A 9,184-nucleotide genomic window follows, 5' to 3' on the forward strand; every position below is an offset into this window, starting at 1 on the left:
TCCCCTCATGCAAAGACTTGTTGACTCAGTGCTCCATTGCCAATAAAGTAACTAACCCCATACTGTCTCCTAACTTTCTTTCCCTAACCTCCTGTTCACCACAGTCCATTTTTTATACAAAACCCAGAATAACCATCTAAACATTTAAAATGGAATCTTTTACTCCCTGTTAAACTCTTTAAAGACTTTCTACTACCTTTAGAATAAAATCCAAACACACTACATGATCCAACCCCTCGCTGCCTCACTGCACGCTCTTCTTATTCTCAGATTAGCATTTGGCCATTCTTTCTGCCCACGGATTTTTCCCATGGTCACAGTTTTCTCATCAGTCAGCATTCAACTCAGTGGTTACAAATTCCAAGAGGCCTTCCAATGGCCAGTCTGTCTACATATTGTAACTCAGTTTTATTTTGTCTAGAATTATTAATCATTTCTATCTGGACTTGATGTTTGTCCTCATCACTCTCACCTTACACTGGATTATAAACTATTAAAGTAAATACTTTTTCCATCTTGAGTTCTGCCTGTCACTCAGCTGGTTCTAAATAAAATATTTGTGGAATGGAGGAATAATTACAACCAGTTTGATAAATGCTACTATGAATGTAGTTCTTTGAAATTTACCATTTATCACCAATAATTCATGTTTCCTTGAAAAGATACTCTTATATGCAATTGTACATTTTACTCTATGACCATTGTATTTGTTATTTATGGCTGAGTAACAAATTACCCTCCAAAATTATGGTTTGAAATAGCAAACATTAATTATCTCATAGTTTCTGTGGCTCAGAAAACTAGGAATAGCTTAGCTGGGTCCTCTGGCTCAGGGTCTCTCAGACTATAGTCAACCAAGGTATTGGCCAGGGCAGCAGTCATCTCAAGGCTCCAGAAGAGAAGTGTATGCTTCCAAGCTCACCCTAGTTGTTGGAAGAATTGACCTGTCACAGGCAGTCAGACTGAAGGCTGAATCAGGCTGGCTATTGGTGGAGGCTTTCCTTAGTTCCTTGCCATATTATGGGTCTTTCCATAGAACACCTGATGACATGGCATTTTGCTTCATCAGAGTGAGAAAGTGAGAGAGAACAAGAGAGGCTAAGCAACATGGAAACTAGGTCATTTTGTAGCCAAATCTTGGAAATGACATGCCATTACTTTTGCTATATTCTGTTAGAAGTAAGTCACTAGGTCAAAACCAAATTGAAGGGAAGGAGATTTCTCTTGAATACAAGGAAGCAAGGATCATTGGAAGCCATTTTAGAGGCTGCCTACCACAGCTACATACCTCTGTATTTGCAAAAAGTTTTTGCCCCATTCCTTTTACTCTGACTTGTTTTCCTGGAATTTTCTCCTCTTGGGTCCAAAGCACTGGTCATCATGCCCACTTTGTGTCATTTTCCTTTGAGTTATTCTTTACCACTTAACAATTTTGAGGGAAAAGTTTTAAGATATATAGTAAGCTGGGAGAAATAGCAGGTCACAAAACTTCAATAAAATATGGGTATCAGAACAATATGTACCAAGGACTGGTTATCATTAGAAGATAAATATTCATTTGTTCTTTCAAGAAATGTTTGTTGAATGACTAGATGTGCTAGATGCTGCAATACATCAGTGTACAAAACAGATAAAAAGCTTGCTTTCATAAACCTTTACAAACTAATGTAGAAAGAAGATAATAAACGAGATATAAATTAAAATACACTGTGTATTTTATGACAAGTGCTAAAGTGAAAGAAAGAGGATATAATGTGCTAGACTGGGAGGAGGGTGACAGTTTAGCTACAGTGGACCACTCTCCTTCCAACCCAGAACATTGTATCCCTCTCTTTCTCCTTATCATTTATCACTATATCCGCATTGAGAAGATGCCCTTTGAACAAAGATCTGAAGGATGACCTGAAAATATCCCGGGAAAATTATCGAGACAGGTGAAGGAGCAGGTACAAAGGAGAGACCAGGACTGGTGTGTTAAAGAAAATAAAAAAGTTTACTGTATCTGAAATGAATGAAAAGGGAAACACATAGGAGATAAGGTTGGAAAGAAGGGCAAGATCATGCATGCAGAGCATTGTTAGAACTTTGATTTCTTTTCCCTCTGAGTGATGTGGGGAACCTTTTAGAGGATTCTGAGCACAAGAGTGGTTATGATCTGTCATAATATTTTAAAAGAGTCATGTTGGCTGCCATGTTGAGAACAGACTAAAGGGGACTTAAGAAGGAAACAGACCATTTAGGTGGCTTTTAAATAAGCCAGATAATAGATGCTGGGGACTAAGGCTGAAGTAATAACAGTGGGGATGAATGAGAAGTGATCAGAACCTGGGTATATTTTCAAAACAAAGTTAAGAGCATTTGTTAGGAGATTTTGATGGTATATGTGGGAGAAAGGGAAGTCAAGGATAACTCTAAGAACTTTGGCCTGAATCAACAAAAAATGAAGTTGCCATAAACTGAGATGGAGGAGTCAGTCCATGGGAGGAGACGTTTAGAGGAAGATTACTAAGGATCAGTTTTAGACATGTTAACTTTGAAAGGTCTACTAGCCATATCAGAATGGAGATGTTGAGCGGGCAATAGTCTGGAGTTAGAAAAGAGGGTCTGTCTAGAGAGGTATATTTGCAGAGTTAGCATCTAGAAGATATTTAAAGCAATAACACTAGATGGAGATACCCAGAAAAAACAAGAGGTGAAAATAAAAACATCAAAGTGAAAAGCATGATTCTTGAATTAGCTCTGTGCTCAAACTAGGTCCAATGATTCAGAGTATGGTAGGATTTCCCTGCTGAATAGACAGCTGGGATGCTCCCAGGACGGTCCTGCTTGTTGAGATTTCTTCTAACCAGGACTAACATGAGTTAATTCAGAACTACTTCTTGCCTTCAACTAGGCAAGTCTCAAGGCAAGCTCTGCTCCACAATTAGGTTTCAAGAAAGTCCATTGTTTCCTTTCCCCAGCATTGGCCATCTACTTCCTCTGGGTCAAAGATTCTTGAACATCAGTATGTATAATAATTCCAAGGAAAGCTTGTAGTTTCTTACCTCCAGAGAGTCTCATTCTGTAGGTGGGGCTAGAAATCTTCATTCTTAGCAGGTACCACAGTTAATCTTAATGAGAGTGCTCCACTTTGAGAAAGCTTGACTACCATAAAAAATAATACTGACTATTCTATTACTCTAGAAAGTTTAAATATTCACAGTGGCTATTGACCTTAGCTTTCTGATAAGTATGTGGTTACTTCCTAAAAGCGGTTAAAGATTTTATACTGAAAATTATACATAACCAGTTAATTAGCTGCTTGAAAATCCGTATGGAAAATTTAAACACTCTGACTCTATTATTCTTTAAAATATCTTTGAAAAGAATACCAATCAACTATTATTGATTCAGGGAGTTAAGTCTTTGAGCTCACAAAAAGGCATTTCTATCTAAAGACTGTTGCGATAGAGTCATCTGTGTTCTTCCTAACCCAGTTTTCCTCTCCTACAAATACAGAGAAGTATTACGCATTGGCAAACCATGTAATTAGGTCTGGCCAATATTGTGAGAAACATTAGGTGTCACTTCCAGACCAAAGTGTTTCATAGCCAGTGTTTGACCTTCTAGTATTTCCTTCCTTTCCCACAGCAAACGTGGAGGAGATATGTTGAGTTGATGGAGATGAAAGATCAAAACAGCCTGCACCTCTGGTCATCTCATGGAATTGTTTACTTTGGAGAATCTCTAGACCCACCACAGACTTGGTGAGTGAAATCTAAATTTTGTGTTAAACTACTGAGATTTTTTGTTTGTTTGTTTGTTTGCTCCTGTGGCATAAGGTTATCCTATCCTGACTCATTACCTGCCAGTATATCATAGGATCTCTATAAAAGTATACATCTGGAAGATATGTGATTGTTGTAAATTTCTAACTCTGATTTTTAGACTTCATAGCCTTCCCTTGCTATAAAAACAAGCAAATAGTCTCTCATGTAACAGCTCTTTGCCTCTCTCATCTCTACAATTTCAAATTTATTCTTTAAATATAACATGAAACTTTGCTGCCTGCCTGTTCCAAAATTGTTCTACTTAATTTATTTGGAAACTGAAACAAAGTGCATCCCATTTTTCAAACTGTTTTCTTTAGGCATTGTTTCCTGTCCTTTGCTCCTCTTTCATTCCTCAGTAAGCCTGTTTACCACCTCATCTTTTTTCTCTCTTTCCTTTTTACACTGGTTGGGCTAGGTGCCTACCCAGCATCTCCCTTTGCTGCCCCCATATGCTTCCATAACATCCTGTGCATACCTCCCACCACACGGTATTAAAACTTGCTGTATACATATTAGATTTGAGCTCTTTACCCATGGGGCTGTATTTCATTTGTGCCTAGTACCTGACACACAGAAGGCACTCAGTGAATGTTACTGAACTGAACCCAACTATAGAGAATGTATATAGCTTCTAAAATGACATCTGTTTCTTCACCAACTAACTTAGACCCTTGAGAAAGAGATGTTTCTCTGGAATCTCAGGCATAGCTCTCATTCCAGACCTCAGATAATGTCCCAGGTTTCCATGATGATACTCATAAGAAACACTTCTTCTTAAGAGGAATATTAACAGTTGTTATAGACATGAGATACCAATTGATTGTTCCATATCAGTGTGTCAAAAGAATCATAAAAGCATAGAGAATGCAGCCACATTTTAAAGTAGTCACCATATGCAGTAAACACTGATTTCTCATTCATGAAATTTCTATTATCCATCTTCTGAAAATGAGTTGGGAATCGAGTTTTATAGACATCTAATTTTAGTTGATTAGTTTAAGGAGCAAAAGCACGAGTTAATGGTGTATTGCCATTCCCATGTACGAGAAAGATGTGTTAATGAAATATAATTGTCAACTATTCCATACGTTAATGTGAACCATATGTGAACATTTGATGTGCTTGCTTGCTCTATAAAACATCTTGAAGAGGCTTTTATGAGTATTTTACAGCTAATTCCGAGATCTCAACCACAGCCAAGAAGAGTAACTTGATTTTGTTATCACTATCTACCTTTCTGCAGAGTATCCCTGCAGTTGGAGAGCACAGAACACTTTTTTCTAAACCATGTTTTATACAACACTAGTGATCTTTGAGATGTTAATAGGACCCTGTGAGCAAAAAATTTGGAAATAATAGGTAAAACAAAAGTAAATACGTTTTCTCTTCACAAGACCTCTGCGAGTCTTTACTTATGCATTATGAGCAGGACTGGACTGATGTACGATACTTGTAGGAGCCCACACAAATATTTTAATTTCCTTTCAAATAAGAAATATTAAAACATAATAATGAATCCACCCTGGATTACAATAATATTTATGCCAATGTAGTCATAAATATATTTTAATAGCTTTCTATGGAGTAAGTAGCCCATGAAGGCAAATGGCTCAAACCCATAAATATCATAGTGCAGCCCTGGTTATGATTCTCTAAAAGGTGTGCTATGCAGGATTTTCCAGAAGTTACTTGTGCATGGATATCTTTTTGTAGAGTTGCTCAGGACAAGGGTTAAAAACATGTAGAAATATTTATGTAGTGAAATAAACACTGGACCAAGAGTTATAAGAATGAGATTTTAGTGATGTCTGTTACTAACTAACCATGCATCTTTGAGTAAGCCATGAAATCTCTCTGGCCTCCAGATTGTTAAGAAACAGAGCGATGGCATTCAACTGGATGTCTCTACTGTGCCTTCCAGCTTAAAGGTAATATGATTTTATATTTTGAATATCCTTGTATGGTTTGCTGATTCTTTAAAAGCTTAGACATATAGGTTAGAACATACATTCCAAGGGAAAAAGTATTACTCTGGAACAAAAGTCAGAAATAGAAGTTTCAGCCCCACTTTTGGCCTTAACTAGCTTCTACCAATAACAAAATTCACCAAAGGTTTCTCTCTGAAATAAGAAAAAGAGTAAGAAATTTTAAAAATATTTGTATCTTTAGCATGTTCTCTACTCAGGTACATGGCAATTAAGCTGAAAGTCTTCTCTCCTTGTGATGGGAGCTGTGGTGGGGTAGGGGTGGTGGGTGATGACCAAGAAAGAAAAGGTAAATAGGTGACTTTGGGTGACCCCTTGGCTGGTTGTACTACCAACTCATCTTTTTGACAGGTTCAGTTTTGGGTTATTTGTTGGGTAACAAAAAACAGATGCACTATAGATGGCTCTATACATGAGCCTAAAGTTCAGGAGAGAGACCAGGTCTGGTGTCTTGTATTTGGGAATCTTCTACCTAGTGGAAGTAGTTCAGACTATTGGAGTAAAATAAATAACCCCAGGGAATAATAGAGTGAGAAAGATGGTGGACTAAGAATATAAGTATGGAGAACATCAACTTTGAGGGGTAGTTATGGGAAAATAAATTCCCAAAGAGAGGACAAAAGCCTCACAAAATAGAAGTACAAGGAGAACTAGAAGAGGATATTATGGAGGAAATAGAACAGAGAACATTATAATGAAAAGAGAGTAGAAAGTTTTAAGACCAAAAAAAGGAAAACAAGCACTCATACCCATTGCAAGTGAGAACGTGAATCTCCACCACTTTCCTGGAAGTCAGTTCAACATTGTGCAGCAAAACCTAGAAAATAGTTATACCCTTGCACCCAGTAATTCTTTTTCAATAATTTATTCTAATGAAATAATTCCAAGGAAATTGTCAAAGACTTATGTTTAAGGATGTTTATAGTAACTTTATAATAGAAAAGATTAAAAATATAGGTCAGATAGCTAATAGAGACATGGCTAATATATGACAATTCATCCGTTTCATAGAATATGATGCAGCAGTTATAAGCGTTTTCAAAAATATTTAAGGATATAGGAACATATGCCCAATATAATGTTATGTAAAAAGCAGAGAAAAGCTACTGAACAGATTGTGCCTGCATATATCTATCTATTGACGTACATGAATATACTTCAAAATGTTAACAGTGGTTATCACCGATTAGTGTCATTACAGGTGATATTATTTTTCTTCTTTGTACTTTCCTGTATTTTCCAAATATTCTGTAATTGCTATGGTCTGAATGTTGTGTCCCTCCAAAATTCATATGTTAAAATTCTAACCCCCAAAGTAATGGTATTAGAAGGTGGGGCATTTGGGTGGTGCTCAAGTCCCAAGGGTGGGGCCCTCATGAATGTAATCAGTGCTTTATAAAAGAGGTTTCAGAGTGCTCCCTCCCCCTGTAGCCACGTGAGGATCCAGTGAGAAGTCTGGGGCCTGGAAGAGGGCCTTCACCTGACCATGCTGACGCCTTGATCTCAGACTTTCAGTCCCTAGAATGGTAAGAAATGAATTTGTTTTGTATATAAGTGACCCAGACCGTGGTACTTCATTACAGCTGCCTGGATAGACTAAAAGAGTAATGAACAAATTCTGTTTATTTAATCAGGAAAAAAAAAAACAAGATTACACTTTGAAAGGAGAAAGCAATTAGCAGTGTCAGAGTGAATTCTGGTTACATAAGACTAGAAAATGTATATTCGACTTGGCAATTAGGTCAGTATGTATCTTAGGGAAAACAGGTTCAGTGGAGGAGTGAGAAATGCAAGTTTCAGAGCTCAAGGGGTAAAACTGATGTGAAAAGCCCAAGAAAGCCAGTTTTTCTGTGCTTTCAAATGATCTGAAAATGGAAGAACAGAAAGAAGCTGGATGGTGGTTGAATAGGACACAGGTATAAGGGTCTTTTCAAATGAAAAGGTCTTCAGGTGTTTATAGACTGAAGGAGGATCCAGTAAAGAAGCTGAGAAAGAGATGACTGACAGAGCAAGGACGGGGCAGATACAAAGGGAGATTGAGTCGGGCTACCGGCATGAGTTGGCCTTGAACTGGTAAGGGACATTGCAGACTTCTAGAGTGAAGGAAAGAAAGTAAAAACCAATGAATATAGATATGTTTACAGAAAAATTGAGTGAGACCTCCCTGATGACCTCAATTTTTCCACTGATGTAAAGGCAAGGTCATCTGCTGAGAATGAAATCAGCAGTTGTTTGGAGGAACACCTTGGGGTAAGTTTTAGAACAGGCGTTGATGGGAATGGAAAAGAGCTGACCAAGACCAAGTAAAATAACTGGCAAGTGTACTGGGAAGCCACCCACATTTGGAGACCATAAATGTGTGGAAACCATTGTGTGTGAAAATTTTTAAATTTAACAAGGTGAAGCTACCAGGTGCAAATAAGGTAGTGAGAAAGATAAAAAGTATTAACTTGTGGTCAGAAAGTGGGAAGCTAAAGTGGACCAGTTTCTAAGCCAGGACAATGTTTAGGTCATAAACTTTTGAATGGGGAGCTAGAGGAATCACAAAGCCATGAAGTTGGATGAAATATCTCCATAAACGTTAAAATCTCTTAGAATTATCCTAGGAGAGGAAGACTGGGAGTTGGGCTTTTTGGTGAGGGAATAGATAACCAGGTGGCAAGTGGATTGGCCACAATTAGGAGGGACTGAGAGTAGAATACTAGTGGGGTGCATCTCCAAGGAGAATGCGATTTTACAAAAGAATGGGAAAACTGCAGAAGCAACCTTGAAAATGCATTGAAATGCCAACTCACTTCTTGGATTCAAGGCTCACTGTATGGGAGACCTGGCAGCCTCTGCTCAGATGAGCTAAAGGGGAGGAAGTAGGGGGCTTAGGAAGGGGCTAATTATCATTAAGGCAAGAAGAGAGAGAGCTTTCTTCCCCTTAGAAGCTTAAGATGGATAGGACTTTGGTAACAATGGAATGAAGTTTTCAGTAGGCTCCACAGTTGAATGGAGCCAGTAGTGAAAACCATCAGGAGAAGAACACAGAGAATGTTAAGAGGGTGACGATACAAGAGAGACTAAAACAGGCTTATTGTTCAGAAGTTAACCAAGGAATATATAGGGGCAAAGTACTGGCCTTAGATGCTCTAAATTTGTACCAAGTGGTCTGGGGGCAAGAACTAGGTGACTCCCAGGCAGTGTCTGCCTCAGTGAGGTGGTGAGTAAAGCCACGTATGCACATACTTAAAAAACTATGATAAAACATGGAGGAAGAAAGCATTTTTTCTTCATTAGGAAAAAGTCTCTGGTATAATGTAGTACCGGATTTCTGCTTTCTAAAAGCTATAAAATCTTTTAAAGTTGTTTTAGAAACCTCAAATTTATGTTCAGATTAATACT

General features: G+C 37.9%; 1 long non-coding RNA gene across 1 annotated transcript; it reads left to right on the forward strand.

Annotated features, from left to right (window-relative positions):
- Positions 1-3,620: 3,620 nt before the first annotated feature.
- Positions 3,621-7,317, forward strand: LOC116662001. The gene is made up of 3 exons (XR_004317975.1): positions 3,621-3,746; positions 5,678-5,740; positions 7,229-7,317. It is a non-coding gene; the product is annotated as an uncharacterized LOC116662001 (long non-coding RNA).
- Positions 7,318-9,184: the final 1,867 nt, after the last annotated feature.

This window comes from Camelus ferus, chromosome X (assembly GCF_009834535.1).
Source record: "Camelus ferus isolate YT-003-E chromosome X, BCGSAC_Cfer_1.0, whole genome shotgun sequence".
Lineage (NCBI taxonomy): Eukaryota > Metazoa > Chordata > Mammalia > Artiodactyla > Camelidae > Camelus > Camelus ferus.